Source organism: Phoxinus phoxinus (genome assembly GCF_949152265.1).
Source record: "Phoxinus phoxinus genome assembly, chromosome: 3".
Classification (NCBI taxonomy): Eukaryota; Metazoa; Chordata; class Actinopteri; order Cypriniformes; family Leuciscidae; genus Phoxinus; species Phoxinus phoxinus.
In genome coordinates, this window is record NC_136878.1 from 27941053 (window position 1) to 27965297 (window position 24245).

General features: G+C 39.8%; 1 long non-coding RNA gene across 1 annotated transcript in view; it reads right to left on the minus strand.

Moving 5' to 3' along the window:
• LOC306995243 overlaps window positions 1-24245 on the minus strand; it is a 43136-nt gene that overhangs the window by 13369 nt on the left and 5522 nt on the right. Inside the window, exon 2 of the long non-coding RNA XR_013796825.1 lies at window positions 16767-16876. This is a non-coding gene — a long non-coding RNA (uncharacterized lncRNA). The remainder of the gene's footprint in view (window positions 1-16766; window positions 16877-24245) is intronic.

A 24245-nucleotide genomic window follows, 5' to 3' on the forward strand; every position in this document is an offset into this window, starting at 1 on the left:
GCGCACATGGCGACCGAGTCGAATTTCCTACCGAGAAAAGAGATCCTCTGCACGGGGCAAAGTTTGCTCTTCTCCCAGTTGACCCGAAGGCCCAGACGGGCTAAGTGCCGGAGCACTAGGTCCCTGTGTTCGCAACCCTGGTCCGAGAGTGAGCTAGGATTAGCCAGTCATCGGGATAATTCAGGATGCGAACCCCGTGCTGCCGTAGCGGCACAAGGGCTGCCTCGACGACCTTCGTGAAGACGCGAGGAGACAGGGCCAACCCGAATGGGAGAACTGCGTACTGGTATGCCTGCCCCTCGAAAGCAAACCGCAAGACCGGTCTGTGTCGAGAAAAAATGGAGACATGAAGTAGGCGTCCTTCAGGTCGATCGCTGCAAACCAATCCTGTGGCTGCACACATTCGAAAATGCGCTTGGCCATGAGCCTCTTGAACGGAAGCCTGTGAAGGGAACGGTTCAAGACGCGCAGATCCAGGATTGGCCGTAACCCACCGGATATCCTGGGGACAATGAAGTAGGGCTGTAGAAGCCGGACCTCATAGCGGCTGGAGGGACAGTCTCGATCGCACCCTTCGCCAGCAGGGTGGCGACCTCCGCTCTCATGACAGGGACATAGCCACCGACCATAGTAAGGCGGACTCCCCTGAAGCGGGGAGGAGACCGTGCGAACTGAATCGCATAGCCGAGCCTGATGGTTCGCGCAAGCCAGCGGGACAGGGGGGAAGCTCTAACCAGGCTCCCACGGACTGTGCCAGCGGGGTCATGCGAACGACAGACGTCCCCCCGGGGGTGCAGCGAAGCGGAATGACCGGCCCAGACGTGGGTGGCATAGCGGCCCGGTGTGGGGGCACGGTCATTAGCCGCGTCCTGCCAGAGGAGGCCAGGGAAGGACCAGCGTTCCACAGGGGCGTGCTCTGGCAGGGGTCTGGCGACAGAGGGGGACGAGAGTGGCGAGGCCCGTGAGCGTGCGCACTGTCATCCGAGAACTCTGAGACAGAGGAGGGCGAGAGTGGCGGGACCCGAGGGTGGCGCGCACTGTCGTCCGAGAACTCTGTGTGCTCAGAGATGGGAGAGACAGTTCTTTGGAAAAAGAGGTTTTCCCCCGGCCCTCCACCGGGGGAAGGAGTGGCCCTGCAACCACCTCCTAGAAAGAACTGCAACCCATCTCTGAGCTGCCCGTAACGGGAGCACCGCATTGCTGCGGGGCTGGTACGGGCTGGGGCGCCTTCCTGCGACTACCTCCACGGCACGGCCTGGGTGAAGGGTGCTGCTAGGGCCGGCAGGGAGTGTCGCAGGAGGGCGCCCTCGGCGGCGAGCGGAATGAGGCAGCTGAGCCGGCGGCTGAGCAGCTGGCCGCGGGATCAGAGCCTCAGTCCGCCCTGGGCAGCCGAGAACTCTGGGCAGAGTCCTCGACTGCGCCGCCGAGGAGGCCAGTCTGGGATATGGGGAGTTGAGGAAGCGGCTTCGCTCAGCCTCGCCCATATCAACCAGACTAAGCCAGTTTTTGTCTCTGGACCACATATGTGGACATCACCTGACCCAGGGAGCGTGTGGTCACCTTCGTCGCCCGTAGAGCGAGGTCGGTGGCGGCACGCAGCTCTTGCAAGAGCCCTGGACCAGCCCTACCCTCGTGCATTAGCAATGAGCACCCCTGGCCTGGTAGACCTGAAGGATGGGCATAGCATGCAGTGAGGTGGCAGCCAGCCCCGCAGCTCTATAGATCTCTGCCACCGGAGTAGACAAAAACCTACATGCTTTGGGGTGGGTGGGTGCTTAGGGCCGCCACGCCAGTGGAGGCGCTGTGGGGACACAGTTGTGTTGCCACAGAACACTCCATAGGGGGAACCCCAGTGTACCCACTGGCCGCGACCTCATCGAGGGCAGAGAAGGCGGAAGAGGCCGCTGAGTAATCTCATGACCTCTTCATGCACGTCCAGGAAGAAAGGAATTGGGGGCGGGCCGACGTGTGCCGGTGCGTCCCCAAAAACCGATCATCAGCTTTAAGCACCTGGGACATGGCGGAGGGTTCCACACAAGCCCAAATGCTCGCGACTGCCCGGGGAAGCATGGCAGAGTTCTGGTTCAGACTCGGGCAATGCTGGCACACCCGGAGGAGGCAGCACAGCCGAGTCTTCTCCAGCGTACTCACGCCCACCTTGTGATGCGGCGATAGACAAGATTTCATCTGCCGGGGCATCGAATGAAATGCTGGACCAGCCCGCGACCTCTGGCCGGGACTGGTCAGCGATCTCATCCGGATACCACACGGGTTGCAATGTGAAGAGGAGCGTGTGGACCGAGGATAGATCGTCGGGTTGGTTCCACACAGCAGCCTCTGATCACCCTGGCCACCAGCCGAAGTATTCCCTCTTGCGGAGAGAATAGATCGGGGTGTGGATGAGGGGACTCTCTCTCGAGGAGGTCATCGAGTCTCGATCGTTACATTGCGATGGTCATGTCCCCGCAATGAGAACATGACGCATCCACGAACGCTGTCTGTGCGTTTGCCCAAACACATCAGACAGCGTCCGTGCCCATCAGCTGATTTAATCTGTGTATCGCACCCAGAAACACACGGGCGAACCGTCTTTAAAAAGACGCGCCGCGTGCAGCTCTTTTAGAGAGATAAAACTCAAACAGCAGTGTTGAAGCGCCCAGGGAGAGACACACGACTGGCAGACCACTGCGCAGATCGGCAGGCAATATGAAGCTCGCTGGAATTCGCCGTCACACCAACACTTCTGAAGAGTAGCTCGTCTCGAAGAGTGAAGAGAGATGATCTCAGAATGGCTTGTGGAGTGAAGAATGCTCTTGGCTCCGAAAGCGAAAACATATCTGCATGTTGCCGGCTCACTTCCTTATATACCCACACAGTGGGGCGGAGTTACGCTATGCAAATTCAGCAGACCCATGGCATTTGCTTGCCATTGGCTCGTTTTATTAATATTCGAAGAGGATAGGCTTCTAAGCGAACCCCATTCGTCGTCATTTCGACGTAACTCGAAGTGACAACGAAAGGGAACCTTGGCCTTCATTCAGTTTTATAATGACTGAATACACCGCGGGTGGTATTTAGAAAGGCATTTTAGAAAATATGAGCCAGTCTATCTATCTATCTATCTATCTATCTATCTATCTATCTATCTATCTATCTATCTATCTATCTATCTATCTATCTATCTATCTATCTATCTATCTATCTATCTATCTATCTATCTATCTATCTATCTATCTATCTATCTATCTATCTATCTATCTATCTATCTATCTATCTATCAAACCCTTGGAAGCAAATGGTCACATCAGTGTGCTTCACGTTATCAACTGCTAAATTCAAATCTGCATTCACTGAGGCTGGCGCTGAGCCAAAGATGGTGCTGAGCTCAGCGATTCAGTGTTTTCAACCATAAAATGTTTATTTTATGTTTCTGACATTTAAACACATAAGTAACTGAGATAAAACATTCATAGTTTTTAAAATATACACCGATGTCTATGGAAGTGGCAATCCTTTCAAATATAAGTCCAGACTGTGGTCTTTAGCGTCCTCGTCAGCACACCCACCTCCCAAGCTGGCGACCCGGTTCGAGGCCCGCACAGAAGCTAGTAGGACCTGACGGGTTACATTGGTGCCATGACCTGGATGGGAGTGAGGTTTAGATGGCAAGTCTCTTGGGAAACAAGACTTGGTCTTCAGGTTACTGAGAAGCGCTAGGAGGATGAATCCTCATTGGCAATGCCTCATTCCCTATTTGGACCTCTCTCTGGTCTTGACGGCCCTACAGAGAGAACCATTTGAGCCCTTGCAGTCAGTGTAGATTAGAGGGTGGGGGACCTGCAGGCAATTTTGGTCAGCGAAGCGTGCCTGGAATTTGGGCTGGCTAACTTTCACGTCACCCTGAGACACTGGCCTGGATACGTGCCCAAAGTTCCCACTACTCCTTTGAGGGACCAGGTGGTGAACTTGGTGTGTCCTGTTTGTACGTGGACTGCACGTAGAGCTTCAGAACCTCAGAACAGCTCTTTGTCTGCTATGGAGGCCCGCAGAAGGGAAAGGCTGTCTCCAAGCAGAGGTTGGCCCACTGGATAGTGGAGACCATCGTCTTGGCATACCAATGCCAAGACGAGCCGTGCCCCCTCGGAGTGAAGGCTCATTTGACTCTGAGTGTTGCTTCCTCCTGGGCGTTGGTGTATGGCACCTCTCTGACAAACATATGCAGAACTGCGGGCTGGGCGACACCTAACACATTCGCGAGATTCTACAATCTCTGAGTGGAACCGGAATCTTCCCGTGTGTTGTGTAGAAACATTTAATATGTGGGAAGGATGGCTCTGTGTTTCGCTTGCTGCGCCATTCCCCTCTGAGGACGGGATAAAAGTGCTTATACTGCTCCTCAGGTGGGGCCTCATTTATAAAGCTTGCGTACGCACAAAACGGGGCTGAAAACATGCGTACGCCAGTTCCTGCGCAAAAGGTGGGATTTATAAAGAAAAACTTGACGTGAAAATATGCGCACCTCCACGCAAACTCTGACCCATGCGTACGCACATTTTGAAGACAAAGCAGTTTGGCGACACTGATGGTGAGTTGAGGAATTGACTGCGGATAAAGGGAATTAACCCTTTGCAAAATGGCAAAATTAAGTTTGACATATTTCGATATTTACAATATTTACAAGTTGCTCATAGGTCCCGGTTACAACAAAAAATACAAACTAGAAACTACAAACTTGTTGAGACAAACTTTAAGTTGACTTGGGAAAGCCGGACCAGAGAGTTTGAAGAAGTTTAAAGTAGTTTGATGTTTAAAGTAGGTTAAAGTTTGATAGATAGATAGATAATAGATAGATAGATAGATAGATAGATAGATAGATAGATAGATAGATAGATAGATAGATAGATAGATAGATAGATAGATAGATAGATAGATAGATAGATTTAGTTTAATTGAATCTAGGGCTTCAGGGAGTTTATATTTGAGTTTTTGGCTTGTACACTAATGGCCGTAGTCTTGGCTCAATTTGAGCACTCTGCAATGTAAGCCTATGGGATTTTTATGATTTTTAATATTAATTTTTAAGAAAACTGAAAGTCAAATCAGTTTGAAAAGATATAGCACACCAAGTCAGAACAGTCTGAAGGTCTGACCCGAGTTTGGAGTTTGTAGAATTAAAGCTCTAGGAGGAGTTAGAGTTGTACATTTTTAGTAAGAAGAATAATAATAAAAAGTTTAAATAAATTTCAGTAAGTTGGCTTTTCCAAGCCAACTTTATAAGTTTACATAGGATTTGAGTAAGTTGGCTTTCTCAAGCCAACTTAATAACATTAAATCACCATTATGGGTCCTAAAGATACATACATCCATGTTTAGTTTAAAGACATAAAAGGAACTATATGCTGAAAGTACGTAAATTTAATTTCTTTCACTTCCATTCTTAAATGGATGTAGGCCTATCACTCATTATGTTTTAAAAAACACAAATTTCCTTGCTCCTTTAATATATGCATGGCTAATGAGGTAATTTGCATTGTCTATATATGGTTGAATGTGGGCGGAGAAAGGGCGGTAAATGATTTTTTTTTGCTTGCGCAAATTATCAGTTAGGCTGTGATTTATAAAGTGAAAATTGCGTGCAGGTGTGCGTACGCACGGTTTTATAAATCTGATATTTTGTTTGCGTACGCCATTTTTGGCTTTTGTGCGTACGTACACTTTTAGTAAGGTTCCTACGCACAGTTTTATAAATGAGGCCCCAGGTGAGTTCCCCGGCTGGTGAACCCCTGGTGGAGTTCCTCCAGCATTCTCGGCAGTCAGATGCAGCGGAGGCATCTGACACCAGGTCTAGTACTTGTGTGAATGCCTGGTTGGTCAGACCCTGTCCTAGACTAGATGCCAATATGTTGTGATTCTCTGCACAAGGCGGGGTCTACCACATACATTTTCCATATGTAGCACTCCCCTGACGGTCAGTCCATGTGTGTAACTCCACATGTCCCCTTCCTATAGGAAGGATGTGTTCTCCGTAGTATCCCTTTCTGGTTGGAATGGGCACTCTTTCCTAGTGTTATCCAATAGTCTCACTGTAAAGGATTAGGGTTAATGGAACATCAGTGATTGACATTCTCTGTGCACTGTCCTTTCCTTTCTTCTGCCCCAACATCGCGGGGGGACCGGACAGCTTGTTTAGGGTGCTGGAAGGGGCAGCAGTTGTGACACCTTCTATAGGAATTCGTCAGTCGTTCTGACAAACGTGACTGACTGATAGGGAATTTCAAGGTTACTAATGGTTACTAGGCTCTCAGGTGAGATCGCAATCCGTCAGTCGTTTAAGGTAATGTCTCCGTTCCCTCCTTCAAGTAACAGGGTTACATTAGTAACCTAGACATTATTTCATTATTTTTGACAAAAATTATAGATTACAGAGGCATCACACCATACATTCTGACACATCTGCAATCAGGCACAATAAAACTAAATAGATACTGTATATATATATATATATATATATATATATATATATATATATATATATATATATATATATATATATATATATAAAAAAAAATCTAATTCAAAGTATGTACAACCTTTCTGGTTGTCAAATGTTAGTAGAACATATTCATATTTAATGTGATGAACTACACCTGTGCTTACTCTGTTTGTAAACTTAAAACTGACTTCATTTATCTGCTAAAAATCACATTGACACTGGTTAAATGTAACTACAAACATGAAAAATTAAGTTCGTTTTGAGAAAAGCTCAAGCATAATGTGCATGCAAAACTAATCTCTGATCGCAAACAAACAAACATCTTTTTTCGGGTATGACTTGTATGTACAATCTTCCTCATTTTATTTCCTAAGCATCAGCTTCATACAGCTTCTTCTGTTTCCTGGACTTTTGAGAAAGCCTCTTATTCAACAAGTGCAGCCATCACATGTCACACAAGTATCTAACTACTGTAACCAAGTCAGAACACATGGGCCGATGAGAGCACACTAGATCTGACAGTCGCAGAGTTATGAAGTTTGTCATGCTGGAAGATTATCAGTTGGGGAGCGAAAACACATGTGCGCTATAATAGCAAAGGAGAAACAGAAATGTTGATCGATTTATAACACTGCATGTGATTTATTAAAAAGGTAAATAACCCACAATGCCAAAACCATCTCTTTTATATATCAATTCCTACACCAAGTAAAGTCTGTTACAGCACCCTTTAAAAAAATAAATAAAAGTTGTTGGGACAAACCTTGCTGTATAGGAGCAGAAAACATGCCAAGTTCTTCAGAGAGGCGAGTGAAAAATGTGTATCTGTTGACAGTTCGGATTTAAAGTAGCTATGGTTTGAGGTAAGAAATGACCTGTGTTGAAATGGCCTCTAGCATTCCAGTGTAAAGACATGCAAACCGATTTGGTTCTACACAGTGTGGCCATATAATATCGAGCCACCTGGTCTTGGTGCTTTTAATGTGGGAAATTTCAAACTAATTCTACTTCAGAGCATCAGCTGGGGTTCCCAAGACAATGCACCTGATACTAAAAAGAAGTTCACAGAACTCTACGGAAAGACAGATCGCTTCCATGACGATGATCCTTACTCTCAATCTCCAATCCACGGGCACCCCTTAGACTCAGACTAGGCACGTGTACACTCACTAATATTTGTCAATCGGAATGAATTTTGACCTCAATTTGATAGAGGGAGCGAGTCTACTCAATGTACACTTCAGGCAGATCCATAGACCTCAGTGCAACAAGATTGTGATCATGCAGATCATGCTTAAATTAATTTACACCCACCCACACAACTCTAGTTTATGATATTGGAATTATTTTGACATTTAACTGCATAACACTTGTAGCTACCTTAATCGTACTGTTTATTGTATTGCTATAATTTTTGTTTGTGTACATTTTTCCAACAGCCCAAGCATACATACAGGCCTAAAGAATGGTGCAGAAAACAAATTCATGAGGAAAAAACTGTGAATAATAAATCAGCTCCATTGGACATCCAAGTGATCAAGGGCTTACGATGTTCCATTTAAAGACATTTCAAGGGTTCTGCCAGTAGGGCACTCGTGCAGCTTAAGCAATGACGTACATCTGAGAGAACAAGATGGAGGGAAGTTAGGGAACGGAAAAAAGGGCATACAAATTTTGACTAAAAAGAAAATTGTGTAAATTAACTGATTCAAAAATATGATTTACAGATTTGATGCCCACCACGGCACTTCAGTTTGTCTTATTATAATGAAATATTTAGTTGAATGCTGCAGTTTGTAATTCGATTGGTGTATTCTAGTTTTATTTAATCTTAAGTAAATCTCTCCAAGTAAGTAATTATCCAAATAGATTGAATACTGTCATATAACATATAACATAAAACAAATGTAAACATATTCCTCCTGTACAGCAAGGTATTTTTGAATCTGATTGAGATTTTTTCCCCCTGTTAATCAGATTATTGCAGGTCGAAGTTTTCAGTCACAGCTCATTGGGATCTATTGAGGTGTTTGCATGAAGGCTTTTCAGTCCGATTAAGCCATCAATCTGATTACAAATTATTCGGGTGCATGTACTACCCCGTCTCATCAAAGTACAGCAGGTGAGTGCGAGTATATCCACTGCGTCTCTTCAGAGGTGTTGAACACCTGAAGATGAGGAAGATTAGGGTTTAGGAGAGGTTCACCTATCATGGCGTTTCCTACAGTATGTCCCAACACAGCACTGTTTTGAATGTGGTTATAATGGAGAAATGGCTGTTGTATTCTCCACAGTCCATGTAACTTGAGGAGGCCGCCGTTTCTGCCTGGAGACACGTTGGATCGAGGCCACAGGGTACTTGACTCTTTCAGAGTGAACCTGTAGGTTGCAGCCACCACTTGGGTCCTTCAACCTCAAATGCGAACTCCATCAAAATATCATCTCTCATGTGCCGGAGACAGCCTGCTCATTTCTGCAACCCTTAACACCTATGAAACCAAAACAGCCTGAATACCTCCACAGGCCTTTATTACTGCTCAGTTTTACAAAGATTTGACACAAAAGAGTCATAAAGATTACAAGATCCATACACCTTTCTATAAAAAGGTGGCAACCAACTTAAAAGTCAATGCTATTATTTCAGCAGGTCTTTCTCATTCCTGCAGTAACATAACACTCTTTTATTAACTTGGTTAGTGGAAATGCAGAGCACCTGCTCTAAAGAGGGGAAAAACCTTTTCCCATTCTGGGTGAGTGCTGGGGTGTAACTGAACGTGGAGAGATTACTTACCCATATAGCATTTTTTTTAAAGTGGAGCTTTTCTAGTAACAAGCTAAATAAATATAGGGTGAAGAAAATGCTATAGCATATCACAGTTTTAAGAGCATAATCGTGTAATGCATGCAGCGCAAACTGAAAGAAGGGTCAAATCAAACACGCTCTTCTAAACGGTTCTCTCTCGTATGTTGGAAAGTCTGAATCATTATAGTTTGGAGAGTTGTGTGTAAATTAAGTGATTCAAAATGATTCACCGATTCGACTCTCATTGCAATCTAAATCTCACTTCAGGATAATGTGTATTCACAATGGAAGTCAGTGGGCTCCAAAGTTGTTTGGTTTCCAACATTCTTCACAATATCTCTTTTGCGTTCTGAAAGAAATGCACGAACAGCATGAGGGTGAGTAAATGATGACAGATTTTTCATTTTTGGGTGAACTATCCCTTTAAATAGCATTTATGTGGTTAGCTATTTCAAAATATGAGTCGCTTGTATATAGTTTAGCAAACAGTTTCAAAGTTTACCCAACACTGATTCTCATGTCTCTTAATGGAAAGATAACTTTTTATGGCTGTCAAAAGATTAATCAAGATTAATCACATCCAAAATAAAAGTTTGTGTTTGCATAATATATGTGTGTGTACTGTGTATAATTATTATGTATAAATACACACACATTCATGTATATATTTAAGAAATATTAGCATTTATATACTCTATATACATTTATATAATTTATATTATATATAAATATGTTATATATAAATATAACCAATTTTTCTTAAATATACATGATTGTGTGTGTTTTTATATATATAAATAATTATACACAGTACACACAAATATATTATGCAAACACAAACTTTTATTTTGGATGTGATTAATCGTGATTAATCTTTTGACAGCCCTACTTTTTTTGTTACTCAGTATTTCTGACAATATGGGTGGGCTTAGGGGAAAGGTGCAAGTATGCATTCTCATGACGCATTACAGAGGAATGGATTGAGGACCCATCAAGCCATCAATAAAATGCACATCTTTCACATGAAGAAATACCAGACCATCCGTCACACAGCAGGCAGTCGAGACTCATGTGCGCGTCCTCTAAACCAAATCACACAACCATACGGAACATGTGTTCTCAAAATGTGTGACATCTTACCCACACTGCACCTCAAAGCGCAAGATTTCAAAGGCCCACAGCGGCATTTATTGTGTCTACCTGGACTGTATATTTTTTCGCAAAGCAGTTTCGTTTTTATCACCTTGAGGAACAGTTTAGACTGGTACCGTTCACGTCACACATAAGCTCTTTGTTTAAGCTGTAAATGTGTAGGCGTATGTGTCCCGTCACGTTACATGTGCTCTTTGTGATGATGGTGTGATGATTTAAAGCAGTCAGTGTTATTGAGATAACATCTTAAGTGAGTCAGTTGCAGTTGCGTCTGTATCTTTTGGAATCACATCAACTAGAGAATGTTATAAACTGCTAGATTGGTGGGAAAGATTGTGCTAAATTTCCCCAGATGACCACTACAACGTCTAAATATGCCGGCACTAACCCACATTGTATAACAGTGGAGATAAGAGATGATAATACAGCAGAGAAATGATACAGAACAGAGATAATGTAATGTTAGATGGCCACTTTCATTAATCAGATGCATCATGGGTGACAGCAATGCTGAAGTTTCCACTCACACCACTAAAAATGCTTATCTAAGCAAAGTTTAAGATCAAAATGCCTCCATCTTGTTAATAGAGGCGTGAATTTAATCACAGACTCTGAAAAAATTCCCTTATGGTCAGAATCTCGCAGTTTCTCAGATAACCTCTCAGATGTGCCAAAATGCAGCAAACAACACCTGCATCCAAAAGTATTTTGCCATGCTTCATCGCTGTGATAGATACACCACCACTGAAAGAATGCAGGGACTTTCTCAAGAAAGAAATGACCAATCAGACATAAGGAAGTGCAAGGAGACCGGCTCCATCTGTCAAGTCCATGGCCGAGTCATGAACCCTCTTCTTCCTCATGCTTTGAGCAGTGAATGCGAGCTCTTGTAAAGATACCTGGTGAACTGCCGCTCTGATTAATGCCTCCAGACATTTGACAGGCTTTGAAGATCTTTACACACATGCATGCAGTGGGTCAGTGGTGGAGGCCGTGTGGTGGCGTGATGTAATTTTGTTTGTGGATGTTATAGCTGTCCTCATGTCCTGCGATTCTGTCTACTTTCGCGATTGCCCCGATAGCTGTTCTGGTACGGGTGAAAAATGTAATTCAGGATCAAAGCAGAAAACAACATGGAGATAAATACAGGCTCTGTAGTGCTCTGTCAGCTGGTAGATAAGACACAAAAGAGGTTTAAAGGCAAAACACTAACAGAAAAACACATTTCACGAAACCACGACCTCAGCGCTTTGTGGCAATTTCACTAATTGATTGAATAAATAATGACCATGCAATTTTTGAAGTAATACTGACCAATGCATGATTTGTGCAGCACAATGAGAAAAGCTGGTCTTGGACTGATGGTATGAAAAATGTTAACAGAACATCAGCCATAAATGGGATACATATGCTAAAGCACTTTGGGAATGATAGAACAAACTCTTTTTCCTCAATAGGAGAGAAACCTACGGGGAATTATTAAGACTTCCTAGAGTTCATATTTGGCCTTGAAATGGTCTATAAACGGCCAAATGATATCAAGCTGTGCTGGGGTATATTTTGAGCCATTCGTTTTTGGTTGGAATATACTATGTGAGTTTAGTAAAATGACATGCCTTCAAGGGGAATTATTAATTTAAGGTGCAAATGTATAATTATATTTTAATGAGACAATTTTGTTTCTCAATAAAACCCTACTTTGAATATAAGGTTTTATATATTTTGACAATATATATACAGTATATTTAAAGGGATGGCTTACCCAAAAATGAAAATTCTGTCATCATTTACTCACCCTCAAGTTGTTCCAAACCTGTATGATTTTTCTTCTTCTGCTGAACACAAAAGAAGATATTACTTTAAATAAAATATATCACTTTAAATAAAATAAATAGGCTACAAAGGTACTATTAATTAGGCTATATATTGTTTTATATATATATATAAATAAAATAGTGTAAAACAATATAGTATAGCCTATAGCTATACTATAAATTAGCCTATTTATATTATTTAAAGTGGTAGTTCACCCAAAAATGTAAATTCTGTATATATATATATAAACTTTCAAAAATGAGAGCAGCACTGGAATAATCTTACCTGTTGTGTGTTGTTTTGTCATCGGTTACAGTTTATCTTTGAAACAAGATTATAAAGTTTGTCTATACAACTACAGGCAGCGCTTGTTTATGTAACAGACCATTTTAAGAGGTGCATTCTCTTTATCAGAAATCAGTATTTACCAACAAACACTGTTTAGCTGTTCAGTTCATTGTTCAGCTATTGAGCTATTTTTCATGGATGTGTAAAAACAAGGTCAAGATGTCTAACACTTTCTGAGAAATATAATTGTACTTAACTGGTAGTTGCGACTAAAAACAAAACAAAACATTAAATATTTAACATAGAAATTAACCTGCTTTACCAGATAGGCCTATAGTCCCTGACATTCCTAGAAGATTATGAATTGAGCAAAACTAAGCATTTATTAACCACAAAATACATATTACACATATGACCTAGTCCGCTTCTAATTCTAATTGAATCCATTATGTTGTGTTGCATGTTTATATTTTCTATTCCCTTACACTAAACCTACCCCTAAACCTACCCATCACACAAAACTTTCTGCATTTAAAAAAAAAAAAAAAAAACATAATTTAGTATGATTTATGGGGACCAAAAAATGTCACCTTGACAAGGATTTTGGAAATTGCCATCCTTGTGCAGAGAGAGAGAGAGAGAGAGAGAGAGAGAGAGAGAGAGAGAGAGAGAGAGAGAGAGAGAGAGAGAGAGAGAGAGAGAGAGAGAGAGAGAGAGAGAGAGAGAGAGAGAGAGAGAGAGAGACACACAAAGATAGACAAATTAAGTCAATTAACAATACCATAAATAATGAATTAAAAAAAAAATTATAATACAATAAATATGCTATTTAAATATTAAATATTAAAATTATGATAATTAATTGGACTACAGTGGCTGCAAAATATGTTTTTTTTTACTTCCAGAAGCAGGTGTCAGTAATGTGACGGTAATCATATTTGATGTTTTACTAATGTACAAGTATAAAGTAGATTTAGTTCTGTGTAATGGTAATCCGGGAACTGTCATCTTTGTGTCCTTGAGGGAAAGGCAAAGCTGCCCATGCAATAAGTGTGCTTTAAGTCACTCTAGATGACCAAAACAGTACACGTCATGTCAGTTATTTTAGGAAAAAAATGTTTTTTTCACAGAATATAGTGTAATGTTGTTGGTCAGTCGACTTTCCATAGAATTACAAACTAGCTCTGTATCAGTTAAGAAGTAGCTATAAATGTATTTATTTAATACATTCAAATTGGAATCTACACAATCTGGTATTTTGCGTGAGCAGAATTTTGCCTAATGTAACATCACCTATACTGTGAATGTAAGAATTGTGTGCATTGTGATTTTTCTTAAAATTCTGTTATTTTATTTATTATATTTTTTATGTGTTTATATGCGTTTTTCCCCCACAGAATGTTGTTATGATAGCATTTTTTGCCACTTTCTTTGTTCCTCTTTGCCAACTCATTCCTCAAACACAAAATAAAATACATATTTTACTCAACATCCGCTTCAGTTATAGCTACAGTAGGTTCAAGGACAGGTTCTAGGTTCATGTTTTTTTTCAAGAAAAAAAAAAAACTCTTTATGCCTTTTTTTAAAAGCAAACACATCTAGCATATCTCAGAGGTACGTTGTATAGAATTGCCGTTGACAAGACAACTTATCTCTTTGGCAATGAGCTGAAGAGGCTTGTTACATGCTTCTGTGACACTTCCAATCAGCACAAGCACTAAAGTGATAGTGAAAGACAAGGAGGCAGAGGCCCAGCCCAGTCACTTTGCCTGGGCGCATTCATCACAGAAACCGCATCATGCTTTATTCCAATAAAGCCTCGTGAAACAAGAGCTGATTTCTTGCTAAATTCCAACATTAGTCACAGGTCCATATTTCAGGATTAGCAAAGTCTATGGGGAGTAATTGTTGCCCTAGGAACGAATGAGGCCTGCCCGGGTTACAGAACCACTCAATATAAAGACATTTGTTTAGACATTGCTTTGTAAAAAAAAAGAAAAAGTACTGTTATGCTACCGGATCAACGGCAACAAATTCCAGTCTTTGTAGCTGTCAGTGAAACCTTGTGAGTGATGCCTGAGGACAAAAGAAAAAAAAAAGGTTTAGAGGAGATTTTCACTAGTAAAGAGGTTTCAGCGTATGTTAGAGTTGTCTAATGGTTACCTTGCAAAGGCTAAATAGTTACCAAAGTACTTGAAAGATCCAATTTCACAAGTTTATATGAGGAGGATCAAGACGGGAGACCTTTCATCATAAAAGCACTTAAGATCCGTGCTGATATTCGATAGAACTTAATCACTGTTTAGAAAAAATGGCGCCTGTCTAAGCACTCTTGGATTGGATTCCTTCATTTCAATGAGTGGATTGTGATTTCTTAGGGGACTTGCATTGACTCGTATATGATCCCAAAACATTCCAGATCACTCGTTTCATTCATCCGTTTTCAGCACTGTGCTAATGTTCAATGCGTCTCTTGAGACTGTCTTTATTAGCAATTCTGCATTAGCATTTTAGGCCCATCCACGCTGACATGCTAACATTCCATACTCTATACGGTAGCTTCAATCATATTCATTTTAACCATAATATTTAGTCAACCCATCTTCTGTGGTTTAACTGAAAGTCAACCCCCGTGACCCCCGATTCCTTGGTTCTGCCAGCGCACAGTGAACTCCACGTGAACTGAGTATTATTAAATACACCAGTACACTAAACGGATATAATGTGAATGTGACTGAGACTGCATGTCACTCCATGCACTATAATCTCACAAGGAAAATAAAACACAATGACTATTTTTGTCAAATTAGCAGTGCTTGGTTATTTGACAAGATCTTGACAGTCAGCATAATTTATTTCACAGTAGGATATATCCTTAACCTTTGTATGTGACATCTGTGGGTTAAATAATGAGCCAAACTTTTTGTGCGGTCTCATGTGAGTGACAGGTGATCAGAGAAGAGAAGATATGTCGCTGCAAGAGGGAAGGGAAGCTATTTTGAATAAACATTACAAGGGCAGGTGGGTAAAAGAAAGAAAGAAGATGTACACAGATTAATCATTTATGGTAAATACTACAATATTCCATAAAAATAAGATTTTTCAATTATGATTTGATGGTGACTTTCAGTAAAAAAATATGGACAAAAAAAAAACCTTGTGTAACATCATTTCACAGTGTCCATGTTACATGTTGCATAATTACAATCAGCTAACTGTAAACTAAACCCTAAACCTACAGCAAAGTACATGTTGTTAATACTCAATGTTTAATTACACTGTACAAGGACACTTTCAAATAAAGGGTCACACTTTATATTAGGTGTCCTTAACTACTATACTTACATCAAAAAAATAAGTACAAATGTACTTGTGTACATTTTGCAAAACACAGTAACACTTTATTTCGATGGTCGACTTTAGACATTTTACTAAGTATAAGTAACTTTTCAACTACATGTCACCAACCAGTCATTAGAGTATTACAGTAGTAGACAGTCTGCCTGTTAACACTTTATTTTTGATGGTTCCCCAAAAGACATTCTACTGACTATAAGTACCTTTGCAACGTCAACTTATTCTACTAACCCTCACCTAACAGTCTGTTAATACTATAATGAGAGTAAGTTGAAATAAAGTTGCAAAGTTACTTATAGTTAGTAGAATGTCTAAAGTGTAAACCAAAACACTTGCTGTTATTGAGGTGGGATACGGGTAAGGTCATGCTCAGGTTAGATGGATAGGTTTAAGGGTGGGTTAAAGTTTAAATGAAGTTTCAACAGTGTAATTATAGAAGTAATTACAGAGATCAATTACAGCTGTAATTACATGCCGGTTTTTTCCAATTACAAGTACAATGTAAAAACATGTATGTATTGAACACAATAAGTGCATTGTATCAAATCATTCATTTAAATGTTAGTACATAGCAGTTAAGTTAAAGAATATAAAGTGGGACCAAATCAATTGTAACCAAACATTGTAAAAGATTACTTGGATCAGTGATTGGGAAACAACAAGTCAGCGCAACGCTATATTTGATGTCTGTGATAACTTGTGGCTCAGGGAAATACAAGTAATGTGTGTGACAGGGCCGATATGATTAATGATAAAATCTTGACAGCGTAAACTTTGAATCAGACATCTGTAGAGAGCAGATCTGTGGTTATCAGACAATCGGGGGAAGTTTCTTTTTGTGTTTGTGCACACACTTACCAGGTGAAGTTGAGACTTGTAGAGCACCACGGCCATTGAAAGGCAGGAGAAAACTCATAAGGACTGTTTGGAGTTTGGACACTTGAGATCTTGCTGTGAGGGGATTGTTGCTGCTTGGTAAAAGGAGAGGAAAAGATAATCAGCTTGAGCAGGATGGGGGTGCACAGTATTCAGTTTGTGACTTCATGGAATAGACCTTGACCAGCATGTTAGGCGACCGTTTAAAATAATCTTATGCAAAGAAAAAGGTTGCTTTTTGTCTTGATGTCCTCAACCACAGTTTACAATTTCAACAGATCATTAAAATACTAAATACACATAAATAAACAGATACTAAATGATATCTGATAATATTCTTTACTAATGCTTACCGTACTTACATTACTGATAGTGCAACATACTGGACTTTTTTACTCTTGAAAATCGAAAGGCAAAGTGATTTTAACACTGTACATATCTGTAGTGTAATTTTACAGTATAATGCTGCTTTTTAACAGTAATTATTTTGATGTTTTTACAGTAATTATTACCATAGCAGTTCAATAATTTTCAATAATTTTTTGCACTTACATGATAACTGTATATTGAATAAATGGTTACATGCTGATTGTTGATATCTATTTGTGTCAATGATAACAAGCACTCAGCCCTAACTATAAATGATAATATTGCGACATATGCATTAAAAAAAATGGTAACATCTAAATTGACAAGTTTTACAGTCAAAATCATTATTCAACATGAACCTAAATTATTCAGTGATGCATTAGACATATGAGTACAACACTAACTATTTACACTATTGCAGTAATAGTTTAAGACATTACGGTAACAAAAAAATTCCAGTGTGTTTCAATTCAGATACAAGAAAGAACATTTCAATCAAATAGTAACAGAGGCTCAAAGAATTGAAAATCTCCAAACATTCATAATACCCCTTTATTATATTCTTTATACTGTAAGCAACCAACCGCGAAGAAACATATGTTAGATCCAGTAGATGAAACACAAATGATAAACTACACAGGTGTACCCACAGCTTGTATTTAGGTCAACAAATGAAGCACAGAATGTGAACTCTATTCAAGTCTGTCAATCAACAGAATGCGGTAGAGAAAGTATTAACTTTGCAACACCTTCCATTGAGAAACACAAATCACTCATATCAGTCATATGCCAAATTTGTTTCAATAGGGTGTTGTTGTTTCAACAGTATGGAAACACTCTCTCTTGTGAAGGGTGGACAGGTTGGCACTAGCCAGCACATAATTCTCTTTTTTTTTTTTTTTTTTTTTTTAAGTAAAAAAATAATCACAATGAACTGAATAGCCTACCAGCACTTAACGCTATATATAGCCAGCATAGAAACAACTCGCTGATCCAGTGCGGGTTGTTACAAATATTATGCTTGGGCCAATCCTACTTGAAAATGTGCTCAGCCGTGATGTTTAAATATGTCTACAAATGAAAACAGTGTGCATTATCTTCATCTATTTAAATTAATTTAATTATGTGTCACATGAGAGTGGATGTCATCTTTTTTTTTTTACTTGCCAATGCATTTGCCTTTAGTAAACCCATGGCCTTTTCTTATAGAGATAGCCATAGCGCACCATGTCTGAACTCAGAAGCTCCCATGCATTTATGATGAAGATATGATTACTTTTTGTGCCAGAACGATTTTATTATTTTGCACAAGTTGGGGAACGGGCATACTTGTTTAATTGAAACCAGGTGTCACCTTTTACCGTCAGTTTCCATCGAGAGGCAGCTGCCCTGGAAATACTGTTCATCTTACAGATTTACAACGTTCATGCGTTTGATTTATTGACAAAAAACTGACTGACATTGAGAAAAAAAATTTGAAACAACTCTGACCCCATGGCATGAATACTAATGCGAAGCATTTTTATTTTTAAAGAAGAGATTAATTAAAGGTAACATAAATGATTTGTAATTGCACATTCATTAGTTGAGAAAGACTGCAGCAATTCATACGACCTCACTCGTACAAATTTGTAAGATTTTTGCTAAATCATACATATTTTACGATTTGCCAAAATCGTATGAATTCATACGAATGACCTACCCCAGACCCCGCCCCTAAACCTACCCATCACGTGGGTTTAGACAAATCGTACAAATCGTACGAGTGAGGTCGTACAAATTTGTACGAATTAGCCACCTTTTAATCACTCGTACAAATTCGTACGAATTGGTCGTGAGATAGCGTTGGAATGTTACACGTTATAACTATTATGCATGATTACATTGCAACTAACCCTATAGTTTAGTCTAGTTAGTTTAGTTTCATTGATTTATATAGCATATTTAATAATGAGAATACACCAAAGTGCTGCACAAAAGTAAAATAGATACATACAACAAATAACAAAATAAACAAATCACAAATTTACCCAACAATAATAATCCACACATGGTAAAGTACTATACAGCAATTACTCCAGCCCAAAAGCCATTTTAAAAAGATAAGTCTTAATTAAGCAACGATTTAAAAACCTGAAGAGAAGTGGAATATATATAGTATATACAACAATATTATATAGCAAGTAGTTTGTTACTTAGTACTTAAATGTAATTACAGTGTAACCAGGACACCTTAAATAAAAGTGTAATCGAGCCTTATACAGTCTAGATGTTAGCACAAGGATTTTATGTCTACATTGTTCATGGAACATTTTTTTTCCTGAAACATTTTAGTTGGATGTTTTAATTAACTGTTTCTGAATGTTCAGAGAACATTCAAAAGCAAGGTTTCCTTGTCTGCAAAGTGATACAACTGAACATTCCCTTAATGTTTTCGCATAACTAAGTTTTATTAAAACATCTTGACCATTATTCAGAAATACATTTTTTTCATAACTTAATTGGAACCTTAGCAAAATGTTCTAAGAACAACATACTTGTGTTAGTTGGGTTGACACACATTGATGATTAAATGGACACAAATGCACACCATATTGTATTGTAACTTAATATAAATTGAGCACTTTATCCTGAATGAGTCTGATGAAAAATAAAGCCTCTATCATATAGGGTAGGATGGGGGAAGATTTATTTTTAAATTGTAACGTAGATATAAGTTTAGCATGTTTAGGATTATGATGCATCAGCCAATGTGTTATTATAGGAAATAAATGTAAACATTTGTTAAATTTTTTTTTGATATAGCACATGCCAAATAGATGCCCTGGATAAACTTACTCTATAGGTTTTAATGAAAGCAAAGATGTCTGAAATGTACATCTATTTCACGGAAATATAAATAATAACCTCATTATTAGAGCAAGAAAATTATTTTAAAATAACAACATGCCACTCTGTGCTATAGTACAACTTATACTCCACATAAATCCCACATTAACAAGAAGACACACAAAACTTTGATATTCAACATAATATAATATCATAGATCACTATTTTCCAGAGACAAAAAATGAGATCAGTTAAAACGTTTCGACTGACTAAATCTCACAAATGTTGATATTCAGGTGAAATGAATTAAAAAAAAAAAAAAATAGCATAACCATTCATCAAAAGTGCTGAGATGAGATGATTTTGTGTCATATGGACAGGAGAACCCCAACCTACCCAACTAGTTGTTGCAGGTGAGTGTTTGCTAAGGCCTTATGTCAAATGCCATTCACCTGAGGACTTCTCTTCTTGCAACAAGTCATCACGAGCATAAAATAAGGTGAAAAAGTTACATACACACCCGTCCTGTACAACAAAAAAAAAACCTCATTGTGTTTCCAGTGGTGGAAAATGAAAACAAAGATTTGCCTTCTGAATCCTAACGTGAGAGGGCAGGGACGTACGAAATGGTGTGTATGTACATAGGAATCAGAAATTAATTACAGATGGGGCAGCTGTCATTCTGCCACTGGCAGCTCAACAAAGCTGAGCGGAATACCTGAACCGTGAGTTTAGAGGGGTAAACACTTAACTTATTCACTGCGCATTCATGTGGCATCTGAGCTTCTGTCAGAAAAAGACAAGCACTGTTATGTCTACAGTCAATTGAGAGGCAATTACGTGAGACTAATCTGTCATTACCACTAAAACGAACTAAGCCCAGGGACATTGTATCAAATCACATGTGCCTGACAATGCCTGTCAGATAAACCCATTGCATACCAATGAGCACAGAGCTTGTGTGCTCAGGCATAGCATGAAAGAGGGAAAAGGTCAATGTTTACTGTATGTGGCATGCAAAAGGCAGACTAGCTCAAGTTGTCTGTGATACGACAGATCTGCGTTCTGTCATCTTCCTTTCAGAGAGGTTTTGGTTTACTTGTCACCAGGGCGCAATCGTTTATTAATTGTCGTTTTCTGGCATCCATTTGGGGCCTTGATGATTCAATGGACTCCTTTATGGCCGCTGGAGTCGGCGTTTGGCCCCTGAGAATATGAGACTGACAAATTAAGATAGAAAGTCAGGCCAAAACAGTTTCTCACATACCACAAGCTTCATGTCATCCTAAAGTGTTTTGAAAACCTGAGATCTCCACTGATATGACTCGCTAATGCATGCAACTCCTCCTCTACGGCGTGTATTCATTACATGGTTCAGAACGGCCAAAGACACTGACCAGTCTTACTCTCTGAAAACAATATCTTAATCCAGCAGAAGTCCTCAGAGGGCCGGAACAGGAGGTGTAATTGCTTTTGTGCATATGTGTCTGCAAGTGTGGACACTGCAGATGTTCATAAAGACATTACACAGATTTGTACGTTTTAATTTCTATAGCGTGCATGTGTGCTGAGTCTGCTGACATTTTAACGTTTACCGTCTCCCCAGTTCACACATACACACACACTTGACACTGAGGGTGCGAGAATAAAGTAGCTCTAACTAATCCCAGATGCTGGTTGGTCGTTGGTGGTAGTCAGGTATTTTGCTGACATCATCCCTCAAGAGTTGAAAGTATTCAGTGTGACAAGTTAAAAACACATTGTGAGGTTAAATTGCCAGGCTCATCTTCATTTGAAGCAAGACAGAGAAGCCAACACACTCTTTTCAGGCCTCAGACTAAAGGAAACTACCAGAAAATAATAACTACCACCACAAAAATAAACATTTAGGAGTCAATACTTTTTTAGTAGATACATGACAGAATCACTCAATAAAAGCAGATGTTCAAAAGCAATTTAGTTATTATTTGATGCTTGCATTGAAGATGCATACTTTGTACATGTATTTGTGCTATATCATTCCGATTTGCAAGAATATATGTTTTAAAAATATTGTGGTTCCAAATGTTGCCATACCAATCAAAGTTTCCATTACAAACGATTCAACATAACAACTGAACCATGACAATATAATATTTCTATTGTTTCCCCTCAGAGTTTGATTGAAACCAACATACAAGCAAGGTCAGTACTTATTACTTATTCATGAATCTTTTTGACAAACTTATTAAAAACGCGAACACAAGAGTTATTTGTTGAAACGGACATCACGGCACGTGTTTGTTGTTGCATGCAATACACACTAATTGATATACGACACGTCTGCATATGGAAAAACACAACGTTTTTCAGACTTTTGCTAAAGGCGACTATATCGATTTAAAATAAACTGTTAATAATTAATTATTGTTAAAATTATTTTGTGACCACTTTGCCACAGTATTGAACTCTGCTTAAATGATAGTTCACCCAAAATCCTGTCATCATTTACTCACCCTCATGTCAGCCCAAATCTGGATGTTTTCCTTTCTTTTGTGAAACACATATTTTGAAAAATGTTGGTAACCAAACAGCTTTGGTGACCATTGACTTCCATTGTATAAAATAAAAAATAAAAAAACAGACATGTTTTTAAAATATCTTCTTTCATGTTCTACTCAATACTCAATAAAAAAAATAAAAATCATTCAGGTTTTGAAAAGACATTAGGGTGAGTAAATGATGACAGAAATATAACTTTTGGTTGAACCATCCCTTTAATTATTAGGTTTCTACAAGTTTGAATTTATTAACTTTTGCTCATCGGATCAGTTTTCACTCTTGCAGATGTTTGCCTATCAGACACTTTAAACCGGAGTAGGCCAAACCTCTCTGATTCGCAGTCCTATTAAACCCAGCCAACATGCTAAGTGTTAAGTTTTAGTGCAGAGTCTCAATCCCGATAGTAATGTGTCTTAGTTTAGCAGATGTCACGCAGGTAAAGATGATGAATAGACAGCAGAGGATAATAGTGAGTGGCAGAACACCTGCAACAAAGGCAACTACAAAGAGGCCTCACTGACAGCGCTTCCTTCCCCCATCGTGACCCCTCTGGAATCTCGCACCATCTTGGAAAAAGATTTCCAGCGCTGCTCTTTATCAGATGCTGGTCCCAAGAGCCTGTTAAAAAGCCCGGGCTTTTGCAAATCGAGCAGCGCTGCGGCGAAATTAAAGGGTCAAGTGATGGAAGGTGTCCCACACCTGCTGCTAAATCTGGCGGAGTTCCATTTTTGAACGGGATGACAGAGGAGCAAATAAACATTGGCCAGAGTGTACGGGATAAAAAGGGAAAGATGTAGCCAATTGGCCAAGAGGGATCTTTAAGAAACCGTTTATTATGGACAAAATGGACACTAGCCTACTTGCATTGAAGAAGTCCGACTTATGTGCTTGACAGATTTTTATTTTCACAAGAACAGACATATATAGTGCGTGTAGGATGATAAAAATAACTGCATTCGGCCCATTAGGGCACAGCTTGCACCCGGAAAACGATAGAGCCTAGAACCAGCGAGTGTTGTTCATTGAAACATGACACGAGTATATTCAAACCTTTCAGTATCCTCCATAACTGCTATTTGTTTTAGGCATACTGGGTGTCAATAACACAAGATTCGCAAGTGTGATGGCTCGCGACAAAGCCCTGCCGCGTGGCTTCATTTAAATACGAAAGGCTTAATAAGGAAAGTTATCCACCTGGGACGCTCAGAATACCAGCAGCACCACGTACAAAACAAACAAGCCCTCGCAACAGATGTCACATGTAAAACTAAATATAACGTGCCTTTGGTTGGGTCACACCTGGAAAACACAGGCAATTAGCCAAAGTAGCCCATGAAAGCCACTCCAGTCTATGATATATATACTATATATATATAGCTGTGGCCACTGTGCAAATACAGAGCGTGAATGCCGATACTGCCGTGGCGACTGTGATAACCGATGTGTTCATACGACGCCCACAAGAGCTAAAATTGTCTTTTTGTGAATACATTACATTTGTCAAAACACTTGGGCCTTTTGTGATGTACATGGGATTGTTATTATAAGCCACATTTCCATAAAGCTACAAGCCTATTGTTGTGCACATTTGAACTGGTAGTTTAAAGGCATGTTTGAGATCTAATCCCTTGGCATTAAGCTGCTAAGTGTTATTTAACCTATTTGACTAATTCAAATCTGAATAGTGACAGATCACCTGACTGTACTATAGGATGAGTACAG